General features: G+C 44.2%; 1 protein-coding gene across 2 annotated transcripts in view; it reads left to right on the plus strand.

The window, feature by feature from the left end:
* Positions 1–7,331: 7,331 nt before the first annotated feature.
* Positions 7,332–14,715, plus strand: part of CDK16 (cyclin dependent kinase 16) — a 76,664-nt gene continuing 69,280 nt past the window's right edge. For both annotated transcript variants that reach the window (XM_055003233.1, XM_055003234.1), the window contains exon 1: positions 7,332–7,488. The gene's annotated coding sequence lies outside the window, so the exon portion shown is untranslated. The remainder of the gene's footprint in view (positions 7,489–14,715) is intronic.

Below are 14,715 nucleotides of genomic sequence, written 5' to 3' on the forward strand. Positions count from 1 at the left end.
GAAGGCAAAGAGTATACTTAAATACAGCAACAGTTAAAACAACAGATACCCCCCATTGCCAAGCCAGATTGCAGAGAAGTCCCTTCTCCTCCACTACCTCTGTGTTGGCCCTGAGTGAGGGATATGATTTCTCTACCACAGTCCTTATTGCTGCTACTGATATTGAATTGCTTTTTTGCTACTCTCTAGTGCAAAGTATGTGGAGTTTTCACCTGTGAGATGCCGGGGACACGACTTAACAAGCAGTTATTCCTCCTGAACCAACTGAAAGGTTGGTAGGTAGCTCTTCTTGGATTGCTACCCCACATAGTCAGCCTCTTGAAACTGCTTAAGCACTGCTCGTGCCAGTTTTTTTTTTGAAGTATTTTATTATAACATAAAACTTTCATAACAGAGAACTTTCATTACAGCAAGAAGGGTAAACATTTGAGTAGCATATTACAAGGTTTTGTTTAAAGGTAAGAGTAAATAGTAATATACACAGATAACAGTATTTCACTAGTACAATTTTAGATTTCTGATTCAGAAATATAAAAAGATTTCTTGGATTTGTCGAATATTAGATTGTGCAAAGTCTATTGAGTCGTCAAACAGTTTATCAAGTACTGGATGCCATTTCCCCATCAAGTTAGATTGGATTTGTTGATTTTCTGAATGGGCTAGGTCATCACAGATCTTGTCAAAAATTAAGTAATTCCACAGTGGTTAATGAAGGGGGTTTGGGATTTTTCCAGTTGGTTGCCACTAGATTTTTGGCAATCAGATCTCAACAAAATTGTAATCAGATCTTTCCTGAGATCAGGTATATCAATATCAAGCCAGTAATTTAATATTAATAGTTCTGGCTGGGCTGGTATGTCATAGCTGGTAAAAATTTTAATCTTGCTCATGCCACTTGTAGTTTTTCACACCTCCCTTTGGGAAGAGCACTTCAAAAACCAAGATATTGTTCCTGTTCCCTGGCTATTTTGCTTTTCTTAGCTTTCCTTTCACCCTGTCCTGCTTTTCCTTCTTCTCTCTCAGGTCGTCTTCAACTTGGGATTCTCTTTCTCCTGCTGCAGGCAAAACTCCTCTCTGTGGCTTTCTAAACATTTCTCCACTTTACTGCTACAACCATCAAGACAAAAGCTACAAGGAAACGCCTAATGATGCCGTAAGTAGGTAAGAGGGTGGGACACTTCATGAGGCATCCGCTCTGGCAGCTGGCAAAAGCCAGTATCCAACCAGGGCCCACAAACCAGTCAAGGGCCTGCCCCAGACGGGAAAACGCCACTGTCTTTGTTTAATCCTGTGCACACGCTCAGATGTGCGCTGCAGACTAGAAACTACCAACAAGGAAGGACGAGATGGTGGTGGCATCTGTGAATGTAGGAAAGCCACTGTGGCTGCGTTTCACCACTTCGGCCCAGCAAGTACCCCCTGCTTGCTCAATCCTTGCTGCCAGTACCACAATGGCAAAATCAGGAAGGAACATTTTCCATCATATTGATGTATTGTTGATACATGACTTCTGAGAAATTGGCCAGAATGTATAAGGGTACATCGAACGTATGCTGGAAATGTGCTAACCAAGAAGGGCCATTTTATCATATGTGGTGGACGTAGAATCATAGAGTTGGAAGGGGCCATACAGACCATCTAGTCCAACCCCCTGCCCAGTGCAGGATGAGCCTAAAGCATCTCTGACAAGTATTCATCCAGCCTCTTCTTGAAAACTGCCAGTGAGGGGCAACTCACCACCTCCCTAGGCAGCTGATTCCACTTTTGAACTACTCTGACCGTGAAAAAGTTCTTCCTAATATCCAGCTGGTACCTTTGTGCATGTAGTTTTAGCCCATTGCTTCGCGTCCTACCCTCTGCTGCCAACTGGGACAGCTCACTGCCCTCCTCCAAATGACAGCCTTTCAAATACTTAAAGAGAGCAATCATGTCCCCCCTCAACCTCCTCTTCTCCAAACTAACCATTCCCAAGGCCCTCAGCCTTTCCTTGTAGGGCTCAGTCTCCAGACCCCTGATCATCCTCGTCGCTCTCCTCTGCACCCTCTCGATTTTGTCCACATCCTTTTTGAAGTGAGGCCTCCAGAACTACACACAATACTCCAGGTGTGGCCTGACCAAGGCAGTATAGAGAGGGGCTATGACCTGCTGCGATTTTGACGCTATGATACAACCCAGGACTGAATTGGCCTTTTTTGCCACCGCATCACACTGACTGCTCATATTTAGTTTACAGTCCACTCTTACCCCAAGATCTCTTTCACATATACTACTGCCCAGAAGTGTATCCCCCATCCAGTATTTGTGCTTCCCATTTTTGTGGCCCAGATGTAATACTGTGCACTTGTCTTTGTTGAATTGCATCCTATTCACAGCTGCCCACTTCTCCAGAGTATTCAGGTCTTGTTGAATTTTAATTCTATCTTCTTGGGTGTTTGCTACTCCTCCCAATTTGGTATCATCAGCCAATTTAATGAGCAGCCCTTCCACTCCTTCATCCAGATCATTGATAAAAATATTGAAAAGTACCGGGCCCAAAACCAAGCCCTGCGGCACCCCACTGGACACCTCCCTCCAATCTGATGAAACGCCGTTGACCACCAGTCTTTGGGTGTGGTCCTCTAACATGCAAGAAAGCAAAAACATTTTGGTTGCAGATACAATCATTCATTCAAGAGATTGTGAAGATTAAAATACAATCTTGCTGGGAATGATGGACAGTCAGTTGGAAAGAAGTTTTGGAACTCTATTTTTATATACGATTACGGCAGCCTACAATGGAGGAATGGGTGATAAAAAGTCTTGGAATTTGCATCAAGGGCAAAACTGACTTCATTGATTAGAGAGAAGACAATATCTACTTTTTTGGTTGAATGGAAACCTTTTATAGACGTTTTACATGAAATAAATAATAATGATTTAATGGTATGTCGATTTACGGATTAAGGAATATGAACTTTGGAAAAAAGAGAGCTTTTATTCTTAACATAGAGAAAGTGAAAATTGGAAAATGATACATGTTTGTCACGGAGAAAATCGGAATCCCACTTGTAGTTCAATTAGGTTTTTTTCTCTTTTCTTTTTTTCCTATTATTTTCTTTTTCTACATCTTCTTTCTCTTCTTATTTTTCTCCCTTCCCTTCCCTTCTTTTATCCTTTTCGTTTATATGTATTGCTAGTTTGGTTTGTTTGTTCGATGATTTTGTTTTTATTTCTTATGTATTGTTTACTGTTTAAATAAATAAATATTAACAACAGGAAGGAACAGTTTGTGGGATTTGCAGTGTGCGCCACAACTCCCACAGTCCATCGCCAGCTCTTCCAACATTCAAACTATTAGCAGATTTGGATCGTTTATGGGGGAAAACGTGTAGGTGTAGGAGCTTGCTTGGCTGGGTGTGCATGAGAGAGAGAAAACAACGAACGTACACACAGAGCTTTACAGTGCAATTCTAAGCAGAGTTACTCTAGTCTAAGCCTATTGATTTTAATGGGCTTAGATTGGAGTAATTCTGGCCATTTTCGCATGGCCATGCCCCTGGACAATCACACAAAACTTACGGCATAAAAGCATCTTCCTAGCGCGATTTCCCAGCACGATCCCATTTAATGTCGTTTTTTTCTGACGTCATCGGGCCATTAAAGGGGATCGTGCTGGAAGATGCTGCTAGGAAGATGCTTCGTGCCATGAGTTTGCGCAATCTCCCGGGGCGCGTGTGAAAATGGCCTCTGCTTAGGGTTGCACTGTTAAGTTTTAGAAAAGAAAATGAGAGTTCTTTATTGTAAAAACTCCATACTTGATAGGAAAGAGGAGCGATAGATCTCTCTCTTTCTCTGTCTAGTCTAAGGGTGCCAGTGTATGGCAGGGTATGTCCTGCATCCGTGGTGCAAGATGGTGAGGAGAGAAGGAGATTGTGTCAAAGAGAGGAAGATGAGGTGTCACGAGGAGGAAGTCCTGAGCATAGCAATCTATGCATCAAAAGGTAGTGCCAGGGCAGTAAAGAGTAAATAGATCCCTGACTTCTCTATAACTTTCTGGTTTCTCCCCCTCTAAAATCTGAGGAAGGGACAGCATCAGTGGCAGAGGCCTTTCCCTGATGCTGCCTCTCAGCACTGGCGTTTAGAGATTTCCTCTCCTGGCATTCCCGATGTTTTAAGCCTGCAACAGCAAAATACAAGCCCTTTGGCAGCACCTTAAAGACTAGCAGAATTTATTCCAGCCCAAGTTGTCCTGAGGCTGAGCTCACTTCAGCAGATGCATAAAGCATTCAGTCCATTTGGTCGATCCATTTATATATACAGTGGATCCAATGGCTGTACACTGCTTGCATCTGAGGAAGTGAGCTTTGACTCACAAAAGGTTATACTGGAATAAATTCTGTGAATCATTCAAGTGCCTCTAGATGCCTCTTTTATTTTGCTAGTACCCATCTGGAATCCTAGGAGAGATTCTGTGGGCATAAGATGATTTAAGCACCATTTTTCTCCCAGGATTGTCTCCCCATGGTTGTTTCAGCTTTTCTTTTTTTTAAAAAAAAGGAAAATCTGGCTTTGAGACTGGAAACAAACCCAACTGGAAGGAAGGAAGATTAGAGTTGGCCTAGGACTGGTAGACATGGTAGGGTTTAAGTATCCTCTCCTATTATTTCTTCCTTCTGCTAGCAATTTATACATATACAAGTTTTGGTTTGGGAAAGGTAAAATGCAGTTCCAACTGTGGTTTGGGCTGTAGCCATATTTCCAAGTCACTGGCACAGGGACTAGAGCCTTGGAATGTAGAAATCTTTTCCTACCCCACTCCAAAGTGACGAAGATCTCATGGAGAAGAGAGAAGGGGAAATTTCATTGGTATGTTTGGGGAAAAAATATTTCTGATGACATCAGTGGAGGAAGAATGACAGCAAAGTAGCAGCCATCTGGCCCTGGCAGTTCAAAAGCGGAAACAAAACCGGTTCATTTCCTCAAGTCTGTTTGTTTATTCATTATATTCCTCAAAATGATTTGCATATGATTTCTAGGTTTGCTAAGCAGAAGAGCAGTTCACAGGATCGCAACCACTTAGCTTAATCAGGCAATGCAACTGTGTCAGTACAAATTTAACTAAACCAAAAATCCCCTTTTTCCTAATATTAAAGAGTCCAGTAGCACCTTTAAGACTAGCCAACTTTACTGTAGCATAAGCTTTCGAGAATCACAGTTCTCTTCGTCAGTTGCATCTGATGCAGAGAGCTGTGGTTCTCAAAAGCTTATGCATCTGACGAAGAGAGCTGTGATTCTCGAAAGCTTATGCTACAGTAAAGTTGGTTAGTCTTAAAGGTGCTACTGGACTCTTTTCTATTTTGCTACTATAGACTAACACCGGTAACTCCTCTGGATCTTTTTCCTAATGATACAGTTGCCATTTTTTTTTTGCAAACGGTTCCTTTTAATTGCTGTCTATGGAGCTGCAGTTAAAAGGTGAAGTCATCATGAAGGCTACGAGCCTATGAAGACCCATGAAATAAAATGGGACTTAAATCCATATAGACCAGCTTTGGATGGTTGTTCCTAATCACCTTAGGAAAATCACTTGCCTCCTCAGTCCCAGTTCCGCAACAAGGGGAATCCCTGCCTTACAAGGCTGTTGTGAAAATGACTGTGTTAATGAAGGTGAAGCAGTTGGCAACCTAAAAGTGCAATGCAGATAAAGTAATGGTTTTGCATATGAGTTTTTATCATGCAACAATATGTGATTTAGCCCTCCCAAAGAATTCCAAAATTCAGGGCGGTTTAGCAGATCTGTGAGATACGCATCACTTTCGCGGCCCATCACAAAGAAAATGGGTACATTCGGGGATCCTGTAATTATTTAAAGAAGTATCCTGGAATTAAAAAAAAAACAGATTGCAAATTAGTGTCTTGAAAACTAAAAAATGCAAAGGAATAAAGGTTCCATTTTGTAAAAAAATCCTGATTTTTTAAAAAGAGAAACAAGAAGAACAACACATAGCAGAAGAGAAAAATGAACAAGTAAAGTCAGGTACTCATGTATAAACTATTACAAGATGGGGGGGGGCTAGTTCTCCCTCTATTTTGAGTTATGGTAAGGGCCAAAGATACAAACGCCCTTGTTAACAATTACAGAAACGGAGTACACAAGCATTATTCTCATCACTCAAAATTTCTTTTTATTTACTGACAGTATTTCATAAAAGGTTCTAAAATTTAAAAGAAATTCCCCACCGCCGATCCTTTAGGGAACCCCCCCCCCCCGTTTGCTTTATGGTAGCGTCCCACAGCCTCCGGCTCGGTGAGTGGACCAAACCATTACAGCGCCTGTAGAGGAGACAAAATGTGGATCTTTCCCTCGTCCGTTATTCTCCACAGATCTATAATTTATAATGAACAGGGTGTGATTTTTGGACTCGGTTCGAATTTTTAAAACTATTACGTTCATCTTTTATTAAGACACAAACTTCTATATATTTTTTGAAAAAATTAATGGTATCGCCCTCCATTCTTCGCCCGATAAAGCTTGCTTGGGCGAGCTCATTTGGGACTTTTGTAGACAACGCCTGCACTCTCCCTAAAAGACATTTTCGAGGCTGATAAAAGACTCAAAAGTGCCACGTTGACAGGGAATTTGGCAGCACTGTCTAACATTTGGCTGACGAGATAAAACCCCTGAGACTATTTTCTCTCCCCCCGAAAAATAAAAATGGCATCGCCTAATTCAGACATAGCGCCTGCGCGTTTGAGGGCAGTTAAGAACGGTTAGTGGGGGGGGGGGGGAGAGAGAGAGAGAGAGAGAGAGAGAGAGAGAGAGAGAGCGGGCGGGCGGGCGGGCGGGCGTGGAATGTACCATTATCGTATTGGGGGTAGAATATACGACATTTACGTTGCTTACTGAACGTCTTAGGAATTCCTGAACGTCTCAAGACATACCTGTGATTCCTCTTTCAAAAGATCCATACAGAGTCAACTTTTGGTTAAATACAAAGGGGAGATACTAAAGTTCTTCTCGACGGACTCTCCCCCCATTTCATAAAATGGTAACGCTAGGGCGCTACCAAGTGAAATGAAAAAGAGGAAGGAAGTGAAGCCCCTTGATGATTCTCTCACCGATTAATAAAACGATATCTCCGCGATAAATGCTGAAGAACTCTTTTCCCCCTCATGCGGCTGACTTTCCCCCCTTAGTTGCCCTTAGAAAAACCCGGCGGCTCGCGTCGCCAGGCTTTCGCCGCCACCCCTCGCCGCGTGAGGAATGGACTACCCCGAGGGGAGGGGAGAGTGAAGCCCTGCCAGGAGGTTGGCTTTGGCCAGTCGCAGGGTGGGAGGCGGCCAGGCTGGCGGGGCTGGTTCTGCGCAGCTGGGAGGGCGGAGCCGAGCGAGCCCCGGGCTGGAGGGGTGACCATGGGCGGCTGAGGGGAGCCGCGTCCAGAGGCGGCCCGTGCGGGCGGCCATGGCCGAGGACTACTGGGACTCACCCTAGCAGAAGCCGCTGCCAAGGTAAGAAGAGACGCGGCTTCATTTAGCAGGGGGGTGGGTGGGATCCACTGTGACCTTTGACCCCTGGCTCCTTGGGGATCCTCTCCCTGGATCACCCGCTCTGATCCCGCAGGAGCTCCGCCGTGACCTCTCTCTCACCCTCCCCTGGCATTGACTCTTCCCACTTCGGTCGGGGCTGCCTCTCTCTGCCCGATGAGCTCTTCTGCCTACAATAGATTTTCTCCTCCCAGTAGGAATTAAAAGGGGCTTCACGTCCAGCCACTTCCCTTCCCAACAGACGTTTCCTCCTTTTCCCCGCTGGCGATCTCTTGTGGCTTCTTAATTCCTTGGTGATCTGCTGGGGTTTCTTAACATCCCCTTTCCAGGGATCTTAAATTAAACTAGTTTCAGGTAGGTAGCCGTGTTGGTCTGCAGTAGAGCAGCAGGATTTGAACCCGGGGCACCTGAGAGGCCAAAGAGATTTTTAGCGTATAAGCTTTGGAGAGTCAAATTGCAGGGATTGTCGCTCTTCCCTGTCTCTAAAGAAGGGACCTTTGACTCTCAGAAGCTTACACCCTGAAAACCTTGTCGGTTTCTCAGGTGCCACTGGGTTCCAATCCGGCTGTTAAAATTAGGCTGTATTCTTGCAGATGTAAAAGAGGGAGTGGTGTTGTACTGAAGATCTTGGGGATCGGTATCTTTCTCTCCCCCTGGTCAGAAATCCAGCTTGTACAGTTGAATTTGTGAGGATTTGAGCTGCTGTGCCCTCCCTGTCTGGCTTTTCTTCTTGCCCCAAGCTGTTCACTGCCTTTGACATGGCAAAGCCCTTTGAGGCCCTGCAGTTCTCCCTTCGTGGCTGCCTGTCTGGCGTGGACCTTTCCCTTTTCGGTGGCTGAAAATAGCCTTCTGGTTGGTTTAGGTGTGGCTGGACCTGCTAAGGCATCGTCCCTTTCATGTGGGATCTTGGGACTGTATCCCTTTGCTTTTGTGCACAGCCTTTGGCCGGCAAGGTTGCCTTTTTCATTCTCACCACAAACCCTGCCGGATGGGCCTCTTCTCTTTGAGGGCGGGAATCTTTTTGGCTTTTCCCCTGCCTGGTCCCTTATTTTAGCCCCATGGCTTCATCTGTTGGGGGCTGCGGGGCAAACCCGGGCAATAGCTCAGTTGGATTCATTGTTTAATGTGGCGATGCTCGAGGAGGAAGGTCCTTTCCTCATCCTAGCTCTTCCATTCTCTTGTAAAAAGGAGTGGGGTTGGAGGGTGAGCAGGCAGGCGGCAGGACACCGGTCTGGTGTGTTTTGGGGGGCGTCCAGGCCTGAGAGGGAAAGAGGGGAGGAAAAGAGGCTGAGCAGGCAGAGAAACTGCAGTGAGCCTCCGTGGGGGATTCTTGGCATCTCTGCTCAGGAATTCCAGCTGCTTTTCTCTCCCCCCCCCCCCAATAAGGGAAGGGAATTCGTTGGCTCACCTTCTGCCCCAGACTTACTGTTATCACCTGCCTTCTTGCGAGACTGATGATGTAATGGGGGGGGGAATCTTCCTCCCCCTTTCACACAACGCTGCGTCTGTGTGCCGCTAATAATGCACCGGTAGGCAAATGGCTCTGGTGACGATGCTGGGAGGTTGGCATGAGACCAGGGCTGCTTTGCTCTGGATTGGCTTTGGGGCAGCTGCGAGCGGGATTAGCTCTGGAGGGGTTTGGTGCAGAGCTGTGGCAGCAGGAGCTGGGGGGGCAGGGGTGATGGGGACACAGCAGGTTCTTTCCCCTCTTCTCCCCTACGTACCTAACCCAAAGTTCCTAGGAAGGCTGCGCTTGTCCCAGTAGAAGCTGACAGTTTAGCAGCCTCCAGGCCTGACTGCTTGTCCTTATTTGCCTGCCAGACCTTTGCTGATCCCTCACAGGGAGGGGGAAGAGAGTAAATGTGTTCATTTGGGGCCACAAAATACATGGTACTTGGGTTTGCGGCCAGATGTCACTGTTCCTTGTCACTGTGGGTTCCTTTTACCAGCTTTTGCAACTCTGTGAAGTTGGCATTGGTGCCCAGCCTCTGCAGAGAAAGTGGCGTTGTCGTCTTAGCTCAGTCGGCTGCAAGCTGATGTTCTTTTTTCTTCCTCCCTGCCTCCTGTGGTTTGTGCGTGTATGTGAAAATGTTCAGATGTCTTGGATCTCAAGTCATTGAAGAAGGGTTTTTTTATCGTTTTTATTTCTTTTATCTGGCCTTTGGGATCAGATCAGTCTAGATCTTGGTGGTGACGGAGAGTGCCTTCAAGGCATAACTGATTTATGGCAACCCCTGGTGGAGTTTTCATGGCAAGAGACTAAGAGGGGTAGTTTGTCATGGGCTCTTACAATTTGCTCCAACTTTAAGAGGTATCGGATGAAAAGCCCATTAAGTAAGCCGGGACCATCCGCTCCCTCCATCAGCTCACAGAATCCAGAAAACTGACCACCGGAGGCAGAGAGTAGGTAAACTTCAGGATCAGTACCTGTGTCCCCAAGTTATCTACGTATAACTTTAGCAAGTGAGCCAAGTCGCATATTTTAGAGGAAGGCACAGAAAGAGAGTATGAAGATATTTTTGTATTACTGTTCGGTAGATAACGATGTTTTATGATTCCTGTATCACTTATCTAGCTTGTGCTATAGACTAGGCTAAAGGATGGTTGACTTTTTTCTTCAGGGTGGCAGCTAAGTGAGGGGTTGAGCCCAGATTTTCTGTATTCCATGTTGAATACTTAATTGTCTTGGGATTATCTGTTTCTCTAGTTAACTTGATGCGCAAAGTGGACGATGAAGTTTTTCATTATCTTTTGCCGTAATCGTTTGATAATCCTTATTTCCTTTAGATGCAGGGAGCTAATAGGCTGGTGTTGTACGGTGGTTAGAGAGTTGGCCTTGAGATCTGGGAGACCCAAGTTCGAATGTTGCTCTGGAAAGCTGTTGGGTGCCCTTGGGCCAGTCCCACATTCTCCGCCTAATTTACCTCAAAGAATATTGTGGGGCTAAAATGGAGGACGGGAGAGCAATGTAAGCGGCTGTGGGTCCCCGCTGTGGGAAAAGGCAAAGCATAAATGAAATAAATGCAAAGATAAGTTTCACAGGAACAGGGTAGAGAGTCATGTCTGCTGCCTTGAGATCCTTGGAAAGAAGGTGGCATGAAAATGTACTAGATTAGAGGCCTTCGACCTTGTTGAACGTGTAGGCGTTTTTGGCATTTTGAGAAAGGAACACAAAGTCGCAAAATGGTTGCTGTGGGAGGCGGGATTAATCACAGAAGGGCTGCCATGGGGGCAACTATAAAAAGTTGCCTGGAGTCAAGCCGAGTACCCATCTGTGAAGGCACAGCTATTTCCAAATTAGCACTCCTTGCAGACCCAGTTGTCTTCTGAAGCATCTCTTACTACAGTGAGATGGAGGAAATCTCGGCTCAACGATTTGATTTGGAGAGGAAGCCGGTAGGTGCAGGGAAACACTTTGTGAAGCACCATGCACTGGGGTAGAGCATCTCTGCACTGGATAATATCTCGTTATTCTGTCACTTGGCCTTTTCATGGATTTCTGAATCCTGATTCAGATCTCGTTTCACATACTTATACTCCACGGTAACAAACTCAGAATAACTGTTTCCCTTTCCATGCACGCTCCGAGTTCCATGTTCTCTTTTAGAATTTTCACTACTGATAAGAACTGTGTTGATTGTGGCTATCATGGAGAGGTAAGCCCGACTCAAGCTGACATTCTATCCACGCTTGTTTAGGAGAAAGACTTAACAAACTCACTTGAATTCTACTTCAAATATGTGGTGTAATCAATGCCACGTGGCTGTATTTGCCCTGCTTTTCTAGGGTACATCGACTCTCGCGTTTCATGATTTCTGTGCCCGTGTTTAAGAAGGGACGCGATTCTGATTAGCGCACAGTGTATTCCAGACATATGCAAGTGCAGAACTAAATATGTGGCTGATTTCAGTTTGCATTTTTAAGTCTCAGAAATTAAGAATTAAGTTTCTAGTCCCTGTGTCTGGAAAGATAGCTTTGGAAAGGGTGTAGGTAGTGCCTGGCAATATCTTATAAAGGTGAAGGGCCTCGGTAGGATTTCGAGGGGTCAGGAGGGAATTTGAGATGCTGTCTAGCTTATTTATTTATTTATATTTGTATCATTTATAGGCCATTTTTCTTACTGAGACTCAAGGTGGACTACATAGTGTGAGATTAGACAGTATCAAGGACATTTCAATAAACAAATCTATAGGGTATATAAATGCAAATTTACAAAGACATAACATCAGCAAAAATTCAGTACAGAGTTGAAGAAATGCTGAAACAGCTTAAGCAGTTCTAAGACTAACATTAAACAACATAGAACTACTCAGTAAGATCACACTTAAAGCAACAGATAGTACATAGTAGCACATACTTAAAGCAGCAGAGAGGACATAAGGCAACAGATAGTACAAAGCAGTGAAGTCTGTGGCCCCTACCTCTTTATTGAAGCATCTCACCTACATTACAGCCCTCCTATCTGAATAAAAAATCCCTCTTGAATAATTCAGTTTAGCATTGTTTGTGGACAGCCAGGAGAGTGAAGGCTCTCCTGACCTCCTCGGGCAGGCAGTTCCGTAGGATGGGGGCCACCACAGAGAATGCATGTGTACGGGCAGCCGTTGATTTCGCCCGTGTGATTTTGCCCATGTGCAGGGTAAGCCCGATCTCATCTGATCTGGGAAGCTAAGCAAAGCAGGCTCGGTCTTGGTTAGAAATTTGATGGGAAACCTCCGAAGAAGACCAGGGTTGCAGAAGCAGGCAGTGGCAAACCACCTCTATTAGTCTCGTGCCTTGAAAACCCCAGGGTGCGTGTGTGTGCCGTAGGTCAGTTGTGACTTGATGGCGCTTCCTACCACATAGCTTCTAGATTAGCAGAATCAGGATTCAGTTATGTTAAACAAGCAAAATATAGGCAGAATTGCCGATTTCCATAACATATGGCAGCTTTGGTTTCTCTTGGCACAGAATTTGGGACACCTTGGTGTGCAAGTTGGATATTATTTTTAGCACTGAGAGCTCTGGTTATAATAGGATCTTTGTTGTGAGTGCTGACTGTCTCTGTTGGCAGCTGGGACCCCACACGAGTCTCCTGCTATTTAATATTTGTCTTGGGGCAGCAATGGGGCACCGCATTGTACAGGGCACAGAACAGACTGAAAAGCTTTTTGTCTTATCGCTGAGGCTGCCAACTCCTGTATTGTCCTGAAAGGGGGCAAAATAAAGTCTAGTGGCACCTGAAAGACTAACAACATTTCAGTTTGAGCTTTTGTGAGTCACTTCACAGATATGTGAAGTCACTTCACAGATATGTGAAGTGAAGATGATGCTCGGAATTTGTACTGGAAAGAGTATGTAGATGTCTGTGTGTCTGTGTGTATGTAGAGTTGAGGCAGAGAGGTTTTGTGTGTATGCTGCCAATTTTTACAAGCATAAATTCTTGGTGTAGAGGAAAAAGGTGAATCCAAACATAAGTCAAGAGAGTTGGCAGTTACACATAATGGATTTTGAGAGGGAGCAGAGGTTCTAACAGACAAGCAAAGTGGTGCTAGTGAATAACTTGGTAGATAAAAACTAGTCAGAGGGAAGAAGCCTAAAGTGAAAGTTAACAGATATGGGTGTACAGGGTTATAGTTGCTCGGAGGGAGACGTGCAGTTCTCCAGACATTCCAAGCTCTCTGAGAAACTCTGTAACATCGTCCATAATGTATCTTGCATCACGTGAAGATAAAGACTTTAAAGATATGGGATACATGTATTTGGATGATATGTCATTCATGGGAGAAAGCTAGAGTGAATGTGTTTTCTGAAAGATACTCCCTCAATAGGCAAGTTGGAAGTGGCTGCCATTCCAGAAAAAGCGTAAGAGAGGCTCCATGTGGTATTGCTTTTTTAAAAAATGAGACCATCTGAACACAATTTTAAAAACCACATATTGATTTGGTAGAGTCGATGGAGGCTTTAACTGGTTTAACTGGTTTAATAGCATGGGATTCTAAAGCACCACTTTGGATCAAAGAAACAGAGCGCAAATTGGGTTATTATGGCCTTTCCAAACAGTTTCTGATGAATATGGAACATGACATGGTCAAACCCTTTGTGAAACAAAGAATCCTGGATATTGAAAGGCAGAACGACTTGAGTCAAGTCAAAGGGTATTTCCCGGGAATAGATAGCCTAAACCAAGTGATAATGATGCCTTACTTACAAAACTTGGATAAAGCAGATTATAGAAGAGCAGTTACCCTCCTCAGAATGGACATGTTACCATCAGCGGTCATAGAGGGCAGATATGCAAAACAACCACTCGAGAAAAGAGTATGTATATGTGGGGCTGGAAAGATAGAAACTAGGGGACACGTACTCTTCGAGTGTGAGCTTTATCAAAATATTAGGGCAATCTTCATAACTCCAATTTGTAATCGGTTCCCAGGTAGAAATGACAGATTCTATCTAGATAAGCTTTTAGCTGATAAGGACCATGAAATTACATTAAAGGTGGCAAATTTTGCTGTGCAAGCCATACGGATTAGGAAGTATTTTACAGGGGGAAATATTTAAATATTTTATAATGTTAAGGATTTTAATATTTAATAATTTGGTCTTAGGCACTCAGGTTTTAAGGTTTTAAATATTTAAGACTCTGTACCCTGAAATTTTAGTGAATAGATTTGTAAATAATATGACTTACCATGACTGGGTTGTATGCTATTATTGTGTGGTCTATGACCGTAATAAAGATTGACTGACTGAGTCGATGGAGGCCAAATCTGACCATTAGTTAACTGGTTAGATGGGCAGAACGGAGAGGGAAGGAGAGGACTGACAATCCTTTGTTTATTTTAATCAAATGTATATGAATTGAATGCTGTTGTTATTGTTATTATCATTGTTGTTATTTTCCATTTCCATTCCTTTCTACACACACAAGGTGGGTGATAAGTTTTTTAAAAAGAATTTTAAAAATAGAGTGTCTGATTAGTTACCTTTTAATCTCGGCTATTGAACACCACCCCAGAGAGGAGGAAGGTTTGTCTGCTTGTGTGAACTGTACAGCAGCTCCGCCTTTGACAACCTTCTAAGTAAAAGGTGAAAGGGAACCATCGAGAAATATGGAGGCAGTAGCCATGCTAGCCTGTTGTAGCAAAACAAGAAGTCCTATGGCACCTTAAACTAAATATATTTCAGTGTGAGCTTTTGTGAGTTGGA

Source organism: Eublepharis macularius, chromosome 19 (genome assembly GCF_028583425.1).
Source record: "Eublepharis macularius isolate TG4126 chromosome 19, MPM_Emac_v1.0, whole genome shotgun sequence".
NCBI lineage: Eukaryota > Metazoa > Chordata > Lepidosauria > Squamata > Eublepharidae > Eublepharis > Eublepharis macularius.